Here is a 16101-nt window from a genome sequence, read left to right on the forward strand (position 1 = left end):
TTAAGAAAAAAAAAGGAACAGAGAGAGGAGTGCAGTGAGGAGAGAAAAAGACAGCTTTTGCAGAGTGAGAGACTCCAAATCTTTTTTCTCCCCAGGGTATTTTCCTGAGCCTCACTCATCAGTCTGGGCAGGAATCGCTCGTCACTCTTTTCCTAGCTCCCTCCTCTCCCCCCGTTATTCCCTCCTTTCTTCCCTCTCTCCCAGCCGTGGAGCGTCACGAGAGCCACGCGATGAGAATAGAATGAGAAGGGGGAGAGAGAGAGAGAGAGAGTGAGAGTGAGCAAGAGAGGGAGAGAGGAACGAACCAGGGAAGCGAGAGACTTACACACACCACAAGCATTGGAAATTGAAGGAGTTGGTGTGCAGCTCGCAAGGTGGGTGAGGAGCATATAAGGCATGCATGTGCGTATGTGATTTCTCTGAATGTGCCTGAATGAATGCTGGCATTCATGTCTTGATACTACTTCTAATGAATTGAATTGTGTTTTATTAAGAGTGTGTGACAGGTTTGACTTCCCACTGTTTGGTGTGTGTATCACATTTTGGTGTGTCTATAAATTATCCTGTCACGCACATTTTAGCCATAAAGCATGTGTGTTACTATGCATGTGTGTGTGACTGTGTGTTAGTATCACTTTAGTAACACCATAGTATCACTTTACAGTGAGTTAAATAGATCCAGACAGTTATTGATTGAAAAAATAAACGGATACAGACAGCGGATTAGAACACTCATCAATCAAAATAGGTGGAAAAAGGGAAAAAAGAGATTGAGATGAAGAGAGGTAAAGAGAGTTATCTGTGCAGAGTTTGAAAAGTCAATGAGTGACCGTCATGTACAGTAACTCAATCTCCAATGGTCCTTGTCGTGGCGTGTTGAATGTACATGGTAAAATGCATGGATGAATCTTTGTAGTTAATAAGATGCTAACTTGCATTTCCTGTGGTGCAGGAAAATTGTTTGCTGCAAGGACGTGATCAAATTAAGATCCCATCTGTAGACTCCTGAGTTTCTGTCATTCAAGTTTTCCATGAAGAACATAACACATGTTATATTGAGCCCAGCAAGTGAAGCGGAGAGAGAGTTTTTGAGGTTAGAGCTATAATTATAGTGTAAGAGATAGAGTGAGTAGTATGCTACTGTCAGACAAAGTTGAGGGTGAGTCTATGGGTCAGCAGTGTGTGTGACACTTTAAAGCTAACATTGAGTCTGAGTTGGAGCCTAGAGTTTGCTCTGAGGAGGTTGGAGGAGTTGGAGCAGTGCTGTGTGAGTGTGTGAGTGCATGTATGAGGTGCAGTTTGTCAAAGGCAGCAATTTAGCATGGTGTGTGTGTGTGTGTGTGTGCGAGTGTGTGCGAGTGTGTGCGAGTGTGTGCACGTTAGTGTGTGTGTGCTTGCATTAGTGTGTATGTGCATGGGTGTATGTTTGCATGAGTGTGTATGTGCGTGGGTGTATGTCTATGTGTGTGGGACTGCTAACGCATGTGAATACATGTTTGTGTGTGAACTGTATACCCTAGTGTGTAAGATCAAAGGAAAGACAAGAGGCTGACTCTTCTTTACATGCTATGTAGCGGTTTTACGTACTGTAACAGTTGCAGCAGAAGTGCCCTTTCCGTGTCATTGAGTGTACCCTCAATCACATCGCTTTTAGTTAGTGATTTTTCCCTGATAGCTTTGGATAGGTACAATATGGCATTTCGGCATGATCTCCTTTTTTATTCATATATAATATTTTTTACGCTGCTGCTACTCGCTGTTTATTATCTATGTATAGTCACTTTACCCTTACCGACATGTACATATTACCTCAATTACCTCGACTAACCTGTACCCCCATACATTGACTCAGTACCGGTACCCCCTGCATATAGCCTCGTTATTGTTATTTTTTGTGTTACTTTTTTTACTTGACTTAATTTAGTAAATCTTTTTCTTAACTCTTATTTTATTTGATCTGTATTGTTGGTTAAGGGCTTGTAAGTAAGCATTTCACAGGGTGTCTACACCTGTTGTTTTTAGCATATGACAAATAAAATTGGATTTGATTTGATATCCCTTCATAGTTTGTCCACTGAAAATAAGAACAATGTTTTGGAGCTCTGCAGGCTTGATGTTTTAGTCGCGCCCCCAGCCCTCCTTGTTTCTCTATACCAGAGTGATTCCTCCCTCCCGCCCTCTCCCTCCCTGACTTATGAATGAGCAGTCTCTCTCTCGCTCTGTTCCTCTTAAGTTTCACCCCCAGCGCTGATGTGCACGGCCAAGGGGCATGGCTCAGGTAGCCCTGGCAGGCAGCGAGGTCACTCTTGCAAGGTTAGGCCAGGTAATGGAATGTTAGGTATTTACTGCTCACAGCCCTGGCTGTGTCCCTCGCTCACTTCCTCCTCTTCCCCCTGCAGCCCTTCTCACCCCTCTTCGTCTCACCCCTCCCACCACCAGGAGCGTGTATCTGTGCAACATGCTGGGTCATGCCACCCTGCCAAGCCGTGCCGGGGCATCAACACGTTTGTATAAGTGTTGGAAAATCACCCGATGGCATTCCCCATGGTAAAAACCAAACAGAGAAAAGACAGAAGAGATTATAGATGCCCAGTCTGCTGTTTATGGTTGCTGCGTGACAACTTTGTGCCAGCGGCATGGGAACCCTGTGTATCTGCTGTGTGGCACTGGCACCGGAGATTAGTGTTGTGTGAGCTCATATCAATGCAAGCAGATATTTTACCTCCCTCCCTCCCCTCCTCCTCCTCACCATGAATACTGTGCTCACTGGGCCTGTATCAGTGTTATGTGGTTCTCATCAGCCTATTATAGAGCCCTCTTCCCTGACCCAGTTCTCTCTGCTCCCTCTCTCTGACTGTCACCTGCTCTCTGTCTATATCTCTAGCTGTCTCTCATGGTCTCTCTGTCTCTCTTTCTCGGCTTTGGCCTCAGTCTGTGTACCCAGAATCACATATTCTCGGGAATACAAGGGCTTTCACAGGTGGGGAAAGCTAACACAGACAAGCTCTCACATGTAAGATTGTACTGCTTGTATCGTATGTGCATGTGCACACAAGCACCAAAATCTATATATAAATTAGAATTACCTCCAGGCGCACATTGAAACACAACCATATACACACCCTTCCGCATTGCCCACAGCCATGCACATGCACACGCACACAGGGTTGGATAGATTACTTTTTTAAATGTAATATGTTACAGTTATTAGTTACCTGTCCAAAATTGTCATCTGTAACGTAACAATTTGGATTACCCAAACTCATTAACAGAATCTGGTTACTTTGTAATTTTTTAGATTACTTTGCCCTTAAAAAGGCATTAGAAGGAGACAAAAAATAATATTACCAATTGAGCGACATTTTTTGCAGGATAAATCAATGTTAGAGTTTACATACCTGGCCATAACAACCAGGTCGCCCGTGATACAAGTCAGGATTCAACATCCATCCAGATGGGTTTTCAGTTCATTGCACAGACAGGAATAAAGAACACTCCAGGAAGAAGAATGGCGGGATGTATGTTTCATGATTAACTACTCATGGTGTGATTGTGATAACATACAGAAACTCAAGTCCTTTTGTTCACCCGACCTAGAATACCTCACAATCAAATGCCAACTGTATTACCTCTAAAGAGAATTCTGTTCGTTTATAGTCACAGCCATGTATATTCCCCCTCAAGCCAATACCATGACGGCCCTCAAAGAACTACACAGGACTTTAAGCAAACTGGAAACCACATATCCTGAGGCCGCATTTATTGTAGATGGGGATATAAACAAAGCAAATTTGAGATAAAAGCAACCAAAATGCTATCAACACATTGACTGTAGTACTCACGACTACATCAGATCACGACAACATTTTGCTCCTCCCTTCCTATAGGCAGAAACTCAAACAGGAAGTACCCATGCTAAGGTCTATTCAACGCTGGTCTGACCAATCAGAATCCACGATTCAAGATTGTTTTGATCACACGGACTGGGATATGTTCCGGGTAGCCTATGAGAATAACATTGAATTCAGTCACGGACACGGTGACTGAATTCATCAGGATGTGTTTTTTTTATTTGTACAATTTAACCTTTAGTTAGCAAGGCAAGTCAGTTAAGAACAAATTCTTATTTACAATGACGGCCTACACCGGCCAAATCCGGACAACACTGGGCCAGTTTTGTGCTGCCTTATGGGACTCCCAATCACAGCCCGTTGTGATACAGCCTGGAATCAAACCAGGGTGTCTGCAGTGACGCCTCAAAAACATAGATGAAGTGCCTTAGACCGCTGCGCCACTCGAGAGTATAGGGGATGTTGTTCTTACGGTGACTATTAAAACCTACCCAAATCAAAATCCGTGGATAGATGGCAGAATTTGCATAAAACTGAAAGCTCGTAACTGAACTAAATGACTATCACCCCGTAGCACTCACTTCTGTCATCATGAAGTGCTTTGAGAGAATCGTTAAGGATCATATCACCTCTACCTTACATGACACCCTAGACCCAGTTCAATTTGCTTACCGCCCCAATAGATCCACAGACGATGCAATCGCCATCACACTGCACACTGCCCTATCCCATCCAGATAAGAGGAATATCTACGTCAGAATGCTGTACATTGACTATAGCTCAGCCTTCAACACCATAGTACCATGCAAGCTCATCCTTAACCCTACCCCTTGCAACTGAGTCCTGGACTTCCTGACAGGCCGCCCCCAGATGGTGAAGGTAGGAAACAACACCTCCACCTCCTCAACACAGGGTCCCCAAAAGGGTGTGTGCCCAGCCCCATCCTGGAGTCCCCGTTTACCCATCACTGCGTGGCCACGCACACCTCCATCACCATCATCAATTTTGCAGACAACATAACAGTAGTAGGCCTGATTACCAACAATGACGAGACAGCCTACAGGAAGTAGGTAAGGGCCCTGGAGGAGCGGTGCCAGCAAAAATAACCTCTCCCTTAATAAAGGAGCTGAACGTGGACTTCAGAAAACAGCAAAGGGAGCACACCCCCATCCACATCAACGGGCCCGCAATGGAAAAGGAGGAAAGCTTCAAGTTCCTCTGCGTACACATCACTGACAATCTGAAATGGTCCACCCACACAGACAGTGTGGTGAAGAAAGCACAACAGTGCCTCTTCAACTTCAGGAGGCTGAATAAATTTGTCTTGGCCCCTAAGACCCTCACAAACTTTTACAGATGCACAATTGAGAGCATACTGTCGGGCTTCATCACCGCCTGGTACGGCAATTACACCGCCCTCAACCGCAGGGCTCTCCAGAGGGTGGTACGGTCTGCCCACTGCATCACCAGGGGCAAACTGCCTGCCCTCCATGACACATAGAGCTGTAAAAAGACCGTCAAGGACATTAACCACCCAAGCCACGGCCTGTTCACCCCGCTACCTTCCAAGAAGGCGACGTCAATACAGGTGCATCAAAACTAGGACTGAGAGACTGAAAAACAGCTTCTATCAAGTCTATCAAATCGTCCCGAAGCTGAATGTAATTGGGGACTCGCCTAATCTGTTGCTTATGATTTTGTTGTCATGGAGGACTGAATGAGCTGATGCTACTCTCATGGAATGGCACGCACAACCAAAAACTTCTATTTGATTGTGAAAAATGAATGTCAAATGTTGCATTTACTATAGGCCTATTGTTTAAGTTTTTGCTGTTGACACTTTGATATCCTGATAATTTTCAGATGTTTAAGCCTATCAAAAGTGTGTGAGTTTGAGCATGAGTACGATCGCCCTTTATTAATCAGCATGAATTAGTTTGAGCAATAAAAGCCCCATTTGTGGTGTTCTTAAATTAAACTCGTTTTTGACTGTATGTGGAACACAATACTGTGTTTAGAAGGGAGGAACTCTCTCAAACTTTTATTCCATAGACTGGGATGTGCATTGTAGAATGCAGCTGTTGCAATAGAACATTTTTCACTGGCTGGCCACTGATCGCAAAACCAATGATTGACAGGCAGCTTCACCTTCTCAAATTCAACCATTATTGTGTTAAATTACACATATGAGTGTGTGAACAGCCATCCACAACAACCACAATCTGTGTTGCGCAAATAGCTAAATGAGAGGACAGCAGTGTGATTCACGTCATTGCGCTGTATATATCAATAATAAATGATATCTATATCGCCCGTAGGCTACACCACTGCTGTCATCCTTACCTCCAAGCATTTATTCAAACAGGATATATCATCTTTGGATGCCGACAGAAATAACACCATTGGAAGTCAAAGCTTGGACTGAAGCGTACAAAAGCCCATTCCTGCTGTTTTCCAGTCATCCATCAAACGCATTTGGTGTGTCATCATAGTGGTTTTTTCAATGTTGATTTGAATGTCATTGAGAAAACAAAAAGGTATCATAACTTTTTTCGCAAACATCCTTTCTGAACTTAAAAGTAACCATGTAGTTTTTCAAACGTTTCTGTAATCTGATTACAATATTTTTGCCGGTTACGGATTGCAGTAGCAGTTTTTTTGTTATCAGTGACATGTAACTGATAACATGTAATCCATTAGTCCCCAACCCTACGCACACACACACACACACACACACTTCACATTTGTTAGGATATATTGTCAACGTCACCTATGGAAGACATTGTAATTGTGGACGTTCCTCTACAAAATGACTGCAGAGATTGGTCTGAGCTGCCAAAACAATGTGAATTTAAGGCAATTTTCACAGTCGGTTCTCACTTCGTTCCAATAAGTACAAATGGATATCGGTCAGCCCCGTGGCAGAAACTAATCAATTGGCAACCTTCATATGACTTGGGCCTTTCTCTTAGATGTTAAGTCCCCTATAGGGGGGACTGTGAGCAGTTCTGGACCGGCGATAACTGACATTTTGATGTACAAAATGTTCGGTGAATGTTAGTCCAGTGATTTATAGTCCCACAATGCTCTCCGCTGCCACTCTATCAGTAGAGTTGACTTGAAGTGTCAAGTTTCAGACCCCACATTTTCATTGGGAATGACGTATCAATTTTCTGGCCTGTCTGGACAAAGAATCAATTTGCTCTCCATCTGAGCAACGGAGCCCAGCCTGGAGATGGAATATGAAAGAGGACAGTCAAGCATATCATCTCATTGTGATATACAGTGGCTTGCGAAAGTATTCACCACCCTTGGCACACCCCTCCTATTTTATTGCCTTACAACCTGGAATTAAAGTTGATTTTTTTAGGTGTTTGTATCATTTGATTTACACAACATGCCTACCACATTGAAAATGCAAAATATGTTTTATTGTGAAACAAACAAGAAATAAGACCAAAAAACGGAAAACTTAACATGCATAACTATTCATCCCCCCCAAAGTCAACACTTTGTAGAACCACATTTTGCAGAAATTACAGCTGCAAGTATCTTAGGATATGTCTCCATAAGCTTGGCACATCTAGCCACTGGGATTTTTGCCCATTCTTCAAGGCAATACTGCTTCAGCTCCATCAAGTTGGATGGGTTCCGCTGGTGTACAGCAAACTTTAAGTCACACCACAGATTCTCAACTTGATTGAGGTCTGGGCTTTGACTAGGCCATTCCAAGACATTTAAATGTTTCCCCTTAAACCACTCGAGTATTGCTTTAACAGTGTGCTTAGGGTCATTGTCCTGCTGGAAGGTGAACCTCCGTCCCTGTCTCAAATCTCTGGAAGACTGAAACAGGTTTCCCTCAAGAATTTCCCTGTATTTAGCACCATCCATCATTCCTTCAATTCTGACCAGTTTCCCAGTCCCTGCTGATGAAAGACATCCCCAAAGCACCAAGCTTTACTGTGGGGATGGTGTTCTCGGAGTGATGGGAGGGGTTGGTTTGTTCCAGACATAGCGTTTTCCTAAATGGCCAAAAAAATCAATTTTAGTCTCATCTGACCAGAGTACCTTCTTCCATATGTTTGGGTAGTCTCCCATATGCCTTTTGGCAAACACCAAATGTGTTTGCTTATTTTTTTCTTTAAGCAATGGATTTTTTCTGGCCACTCTTCCGTAAAGCTCAGCTCTGTGGAGTGTATGGCTTAAAGTGGTCCTATGGACAGATACTCCAATCTCCGCTGTGGAGCTTTGCAGCTCCTTCAGGGTTATCTTTGGTCTCTTTGTTGCCTCTCTGATTAATGCAATCCATGCCTGGTCTTTGAGTTTTTGTGGGCAGCCCTCTCTTAGCAGGTTTGTTGTGGTGCCTACATTTTTTAATAATGGATTTAATGGTGCTCCGTGGGATGTGGGATCATGTGACAGATCATGTGACACTTAGATTGCACACAGGTGGACTTTATTTGACTCATTATGTGACTTCTGAAGGTAATTGGTTGCACCAGATCTTATTTAGGGGCTTCATAGCAAAGGGGGTGAATACATATGTACGCATCACGTTTCCATTTTATTTTTTATAATTTCATGAAACAAGTAATTTTTTCATTTCACTTCACCAATTTGGAACATTTTGTGTATGTCCATTACATAAAATCCAAATAAAAATCCATTTAAATTACAGGTTGTAATGCAACAAAATTGAAAAAAATGGCAAGGGTGGTGAATACTTTTGCAAGGCACTGAATATTTCGAGCTCTCAACATGAAAAATAATAAGTCATTTCTCTTGGTCACTTTGTGCTTAAAGCTGTAGTTGAAACAAGTCTACACATATTTGAATGGTATCTCTGTGCCGCTCAGTGGACGTTTAGGAGAAAAGTTTCTATTGTCAGTTATATGATATGGTGCCAATATTGTACTGTCACAAAGTATTATCATGTTTTTTTACAGTTATAAGAAAGATGAAATCTTATAGTAAGTCATTTATAATTTAATGTGTTACTATATTTAGAAAGCATTTTAGTAATTTCAAGCCCTATTGCCCCACGTTTGTTGAATAAGAAAAAAATAATATATACATTTTCAGATTTTCACAAGGTTTTTACTATGTACTTGAGCTTGTCCTTAAAACTGAGTACACCTCAGAAATCTTTAATTATTTTTACCAGAATGGTGAGTTCCAGACTTTTTAAAAACTATTGAATATTACCATTTATTGTTTATGGACATCTCATGAAAAATCATTACATTTGGGTATGTCTATTTTGGTGGAAATTAAACATTTGGTCTATAATTCAGGTGGTTCCAGGGTAACCACATAATTAAGGGAATACATGTTTTGTCTCAAACGCCCCAAAAGTAAAATAATAGGACTAAATCAAATCAGACGACTTTAAATGCACTTAAATAAATAAAGTTTGATTTGATTTAGTCCTATTCTTTAACTTAGATTTTTGCTTGGGATGGAAATGTCATTACAACATATCAATTATTAGTGACGGAACTGTTGACGCAGAAGATACATCTCCTTCAAATGTTGAGATTTGCTTCCGTTGATAAATCATTTGAAATCAACCAGAGCTTAAAATGCTAAGCCTATTGAATTGTCGATTTTAAGTTGAATTTTGGGTTCAATTGAAATATTAGCTATTGATGAGTTTGCTAGTACTAAATAAGCCTAAACAGTTTGCCTGGCTACCCAGACTTCTTGCTTCAGAAAAAGGTTATGCCACACCCACGGAAGTTAGTTTCTTACATTTTTTACATTTTAGTAATTTAGCAGACACTCTTATCCAGAGCGACTTACAGGAGCAATTGGGGTTAAGTGCCTTGCTCAAGGGCACATCAACAGATTTTTCACCTAGTCAGCTGAGGAATTTGTCCGGAGGGTCTTAACCACTAGGCTACCTGCCGCAATGTGTCTGTATCTGAATACCTCCCCGACCCTTCACTGAATGCAAACACATTTGGTGCCATCTGATTGGTCCAGAAACCGATGGGTTGGGCCAGAGCCAGAATACACGTGGGTTAAGCGTCGGTTTGAAAATATGTCATTGGCTTTGATATTCTGATTTATTAGAGACAATCCAATTGCTTATGACTTTGTCTTGTACAAACGACGTATGAACCTTCCGTGTTAAGCATGTATCGATGCAAGCTTCAACGGAAATTATGGCCAGAAATATGACGCAACCATGTAAAAACGATGCAAAATCTCTTGAAATCAATAGCAGCCATTATTTGAGCTGAAGCGAGAGAAAATAATCTTCGGAATGAAATATTGCCCATTTACATCTCACATGTTGCACAAATACAATATTTTATCATGTTACATTAATAAATACATACTGTGTTAATTTTAGCATGTTTACCTGCCTACAATACCCACTGTAGATTGCAAGCCCATAGTAAGTCAGTCGGGCTAATGTTAACTGGCTAGCTACTGCTGTTAGCTAGCTAGCTAGACAGCCACAACGAATTGGCAGCTAGCTACAGACTAATTTACATCTACTTAAAAAATATCAGTTTTAGGTCATTTTTGCCTGTTAAACTATCTGGTTAGCTTGATTATTACGATTCAGATATAGCTAGCTGATAGTTATGAAGTCAATGTTCGCTTTGTGTATGTCTTGTTTCATCTCTATTGTTGCCATTGTCCTGGCTGGAAGAATGTTCAGGGAATGGGAGGTGCAGCATAAAGTAATACTGTAGGTGTGCGAGTGCTTCGCAAATGTCATTTTTTATTTGTTCTTCACACTCTGGTCCTCACAAGAATGTACTTAAGAGAGTGTTCTCGGAGAATGCATGCTCGGAGAATGCACGGTAGTATGCATACTGAGAGACATCTCTGATGAAAGACATTGCAATTATTGACATTCCTTTACAAAACAATTGCTGGGATTTATTTGTCTGTGCTGCCAAAACAAGGGGAATTAGGGTTATAGGTCAGTGCCGAAACTGAACAATGGGCTACCTTCACATGATATAGGCCTTTAATCCAGGGTAACCACAGAAGTAAGGAAATCATTTTTTGACAATCATACATTTATATAGTCAAAATGATACTCACATGTTGGGAAAGCAAGAAAACTGTATGAAAACGAACAATGTTTTCATTACAAAAGTAAGCTTAGAAGTAATAAGTCCTGGATAACTGCATCTACCCGTCTAGTACAATGTCAGCCAGTCATTAGACTAATGTTTACTCTGCTATCATAACACCTATGTCATGAAAAGCATGTCCCTTTATCAATGACAAAATGACATAAGCCCTCACTAAGAGCTGAGCTGAGTCATCGTCATCAGGCCACTGTGACTGTCTTTTTAGAGCAGTAGGGTAAACAGCTGTAGGATATTTAGCTGAGTGGTCCCATCGGGCTGTGTAGCTCCTAGCGCTAACGCTAGCCGAGAGAGGAGATGCTATAGTGTGATAAGGTAGAGGTTGTTGCGTGGGAAGGCAGTGCAGTCGCTGGTTGTTTGTTCCTGTTTTCCTCAGCTGACAGACATCAGAGTCGGGACTCTCCAGTGGAGCGAATAAAGTGCCAATCTAGTTAAATTGCACAAAATCAGAAACATATGGGAGCCGAGCCCACAAACCTTGGCTGGGGCGCTGCCAAACTCTTACAGAGGAGCACCACAGAGTCTAGAGTCTCTCTCTCACATGCACGCATGCACACACATACACACACACACACATACACACACACACACGCACGCACACTAAAACACACACTAACACACACACACACAGACCCGAGACTCAGCATTTCCTACCCATTAAGCGCTTCCTCCCCGAGTCTTTCATCATCTAAAGTGAATAATCTGGTGGAGGCCTATTTGGTGTGAGCTGAATATTTTGACTGCTTTAACCACATGGGAGGCAGTAAGAATATTTGGATTGCCGAATTGTTTTGTGTTGCAAGCAATTTCAGATGCCAATCCAATTTGTGTCTATTTAAATATTTTGGTCTGATTTAAATATTTTGGTTGTAATGGTTGCTGTGTATGAATAAGTATGCAGAAACGATATGATTATAGAAGAAGAAAAATATGACTGACATCTTCCCGACATTTTCCCCACGGTCTGTGTTCAGAATTCTTTGATGTCGTTGGTATGGTAATGTACGTTGGTATGGAATTCATGTTTGTTAATGTTTCTAAAGCTGTGTAATGTTACTTTTTGTTCCTTCATGATATACCTGGCATCTGATCGAACTGTTGATGGATTTAAAGGTCTAACTCAGATAGACTATTCAACTTTAAAAAATGATTCACCAGAGAAAAATGTCCCTCTAATATCAGAGTTTGACTAGCTACTCCGTGTGTGTGTGTGTGTGTCAGTGTGTGTGTGTGTGTGTGTGTGTGTGTGTGTGTGTGTGTGTGTGTGTGTGTGTGTGTGTGTGTGTGTGTGTGTGTGTGTGTGTGTGCGTGTGCGTAACAAGTTATCAAAATGTGACCCCTGATCTTAGTCAAGCACCTTCCCTTGAGGTGAGAGTGGGTGGAGTGTGAGTGGGAGCAGGGTCCTGGTGATGAGGCCTCAGTCTTTTAGCTGCCTTTGAGACGGCACACATGAATTCTTTGCCTGGAGCAGCAGCCAACCCACCTCTTATATCAATTGTATGTTTATTATGACGGTCGTTAAAATATACGAGCCCTACCTGGGCACTATGTGAAACAGGGGGAAACAGTGGGGGAGAGAATGGAGGGAGCAAATTAACTAGCAATCACTAACGCTCTGGTGCTTCAGACCAGGCTCCAGATTGCATCATCCACTTCACCTGATGCAGACGCCGACACACTGAGATCATACACCTTAGCTGTAGGGAGGGTTAAGGAAAGTACCAGAGTCAACCCAGGCCACTCACAGACACGCACACACACAAGGACACACGCATACACACATGCACACACACACACATAAGACTGTATGAGGGTGTGTGTAGGCACACTGGTATACACACTGCTAATACGCTATAAGTATCCATTTATGTTTGTGTTTGTGTGTGTTCCTGCATCTGTAAGTGTTTTATGGTTATGTTGTATATAATTATATGGCGTCAGATGGTGGCAGGTTTGATTGGCAAACTTAATGTGTCCATACCGTGTGTGTGTGTGTGTGTGTGTGTGTGTGTGTGTGTGTGTGTGTGTGTGTGTGTGTGTGTGTGTGTGTGTGTGTGTGTGTGTGTGTGTGTGTGTGTGTGTGTGTGTGTGTGTGTGTGTGTGTGTGTGTGTGTGTGTGCTTACTGCATATGTGTGAGGCAGGCCTTCTGAACCTAGCTGTGGTTCCACAACAAGACTGATAGGAAGGGAGAAGTGCTAAATCAGAATCGGCAGGCAGTGTACAGTAGAGTATTGGCCTGGGGCTGGGTGTTCTCTTCTTGGCCTCACTACCAGGGAAATGAGAGCACAGACAAGAGAGCAGCCGAGATGCGAGTCAAGAGTTCTACTGCTCTTTCATTAGTTTGTTATTGTCCATTTAACAATTCTTGATATCCCAATTTGTGCCTTGCTTGAACATTGTTATTGTATTTGTCACTTTCATTATTTTTCTTGGTAAATCCTAAAAGCCCTCATGCAGCCTTTCAAAAAAAAAACTTTTAATCATCATTAGTTGTCTAGTAAATCACTGTGTATTTATTTAAGTAAAATTATTTATTTTCATGAGCCTCATTTAGCCCTTAAAATGTTTATTCCGATTGTGTGGGCATTAGGAAACAAATTTGAAGATATTTACATTCACAGCCCTGATTGGCTGATAGGATGGTCTAGAGCCCACCCCCTTACCCAGATGAACAGTCATTACTGTGGGTCAAAAGTTCTGTCCCACCTGAACAGGCTGAAGTTCCAGTATTTTTCTTTTCAAACAGCTACACAAAAATGGCATTATCATAATTTTCACAATTTCAAAGTGTTATTTCTACCTCATAGTATGGAAATATCATAAAATCAACAGGAAATCACGTTTTTGACTGGATTAGGTCTTTAATAAAAAATATTAATGAAAAAAAAGAGTTATGCAACTCTCCGTATGTCAGGTCTTAGTAGTAATTTGTCTGATTAAGCGTATGTCAAACACAGTTAGTGTCAGTGGTGGAGACGGGATAGGCTAGCTAAGTGCTAGGCTATAAAGGCACGCTAAGCGATATAGGCATACTAAGCAGGTTTGACATGCTATTCTACAGTAGGGAAAACAGGTGGATGTAAATATGGGGACTGGACTGAGGAAGTGTGGAAGTGATGCAAGTATGCCATTGGAGGCTCTTTAGTGTGTTGAGTTTGTGATAGGGTGGCCCCATTCTGGGCAAACAGTGTGTGTGTGTGTGTGTGTGTGTGTGTGTGTGTGTGTGTGTGTGTGTGTGTGTGTGTGTGTGTGTGTGTGTGTGTGTGTGTGTGTGTGTGTGTGTGTGTTGATAAGCATATTGGACGAGGAAGAAAGGGCTACATTGAAGGTGTTGAGTGTTTCTTGAGTGTGGAGGGTAAATGGTGTTGAGTGTGGAGGGTAAATGGTGTTGAGTGTGGAGGGTAAATGGTGTTGAGTGGGTTGTGTGAATGGTGTTGAGTTGGATGGTTGGGGTGGTAGGGTGTGGTGAGGATGAGACCAGTGATGAGTACTAAATGAGGAATAGGCAGTGTCTTGCGCTGTTGATACTAGTAGGACTGACATGTTATCTTTAGGTATTAGATTTTAGAAAGCAGTTGACTCTCCTCGGAGGAGGAAGGGGAGGACCATCCTCCTCAGTAAATGTAATAAAAATACAAATAGTGAAACATTTAAGAAGTTATCCTTTAAATAAAACTATGCTAAATATATTCACGTCACCAAATAATTGATTGAAACACACTGTTTTGCAATGTAGGTTATACAGTAGCCTCAGCAGCACTCTGTAGGGTAGCACCATGTTGTATTTGGAGGAGTGCTAGTTTCCATCCTCTGGGTACTTCAATACATAACCTAGGAGGCTCATGGTTCTCACCCACTTCCATAGATTACACAGTAATTGTGACAACTCCTGGAGGACTTCCTCCAACCTATCAGAGCTCTTGCAGTATGAACTTACATGTTGTCCACCCAATCAATGGATCTAGTACTGAACACATAAGCTACAGCTAGCTAGCATTGCAGTGCATCAAATGTGGTGAGTAGTTGAGTCAAAGAGAGAGAAAGACAATAGTTTAATAGCTTTGAGTTTGGCTGTGTTTAATGGTTATTATATGGTTGGCTTGGAAACATTTTTTAGTCTGGTCACATAGAACTTATGCGTTGTGCATTGAAGTCCACAAGCGAAGGAAAAAGGTGAGTGGAGGAGAGTGCATAGATGCAAGAAATAATACAGCGTGGCTGCTATGATGTGAACTGTGTTTACGTGCCACCAGAGGTCAAATCAAATCAAATCAAAGTTTATTTGTCACGTGCGCCGAATACAACAGGTGTAGACCTTACAGTGAAATGCTTACTTACAGGCTCTAACCAATAGTGCGAATAAAAGGTGTGTGTGTGTGTGTGTGTGTGTGTGTGTGTGTGTGTGTGTGTGTGTGCGTGCGTGAATTTTGCTGCTAGGGAGCAGTTGAGGCTGGAACATGGGGACACTCCAGTAACCTCAAGATCAAAAACCATAAACCCAGTTTAGGGTGTCCTCTATGTCCATCAGTAAAGAAATAAAACAACAGTATAAAGACATTTGATAATAACAGTAGCAAGGCTATATACAGACAACGGTTAGTCAGGCTTATTGAGGTGTGTTCATTCCTCTGATTCTGTTGACAAACGTTTCTTAAACGGAAGCAACCGGTACGAAACTGGGATAAACATACCTGAATTTGGCCAATAGAAACTCTCGTTTGCAACTGTTGGACTAATGATTACACCCTACTGTAGATCAGCTAGATGCAGGCACAAGTGTGCAAGGCACTATTCCATGTATCACTGTCTTTCACCTCAAAATTTCCTCTCGACCTGTGTGCACCTACATTGTAAACTTTCATTCATAGGCTAGGTTGTAGCAACCTCATGATGTGTATAGTAGCCTAAACCTATCGATTTTACATACAACTGAGTGAATGGAATTTGAAAGACAGTCATCCAAACGGCACTGACCGCCACGCTTAGAGAGGGATGAAAACTTGGAAGAATAGAGCGAGAGGAGAGAGAGGAGGAGAGGAGAGGGAGAGGAGAGGAGAGGAGAGGAGAGGAGAGGAGAGGAGAGGAGAGGAGAGGAGAGGAGAGGAGAGGAGAGGAGAGGAGAGGAGAGGAGAGG

General features: G+C 42.1%; 1 protein-coding gene across 4 annotated transcripts in view; it reads left to right on the forward strand.

The window, feature by feature from the left end:
- The first annotated feature begins 272 nt into the window (after nucleotides 1-272).
- LOC112252542 overlaps nucleotides 273-16101 on the forward strand; it is a 159620-nt gene continuing 143791 nt past the window's right edge. For 3 of the 4 annotated variants that reach the window (XR_006083608.1, XR_002953856.2, XR_002953858.2), the window contains exon 1: nucleotides 273-374. The gene's annotated coding sequence lies outside the window, so the exon portion shown is untranslated. The remainder of the gene's footprint in view (nucleotides 375-16101) is intronic. The other variant, XM_024423844.2, reaches the window with a different exon arrangement.

Source organism: Oncorhynchus tshawytscha, linkage group LG06 (assembly GCF_018296145.1).
Source record: "Oncorhynchus tshawytscha isolate Ot180627B linkage group LG06, Otsh_v2.0, whole genome shotgun sequence".
In the NCBI taxonomy this organism is placed as follows: Eukaryota; Metazoa; Chordata; class Actinopteri; order Salmoniformes; family Salmonidae; genus Oncorhynchus; species Oncorhynchus tshawytscha.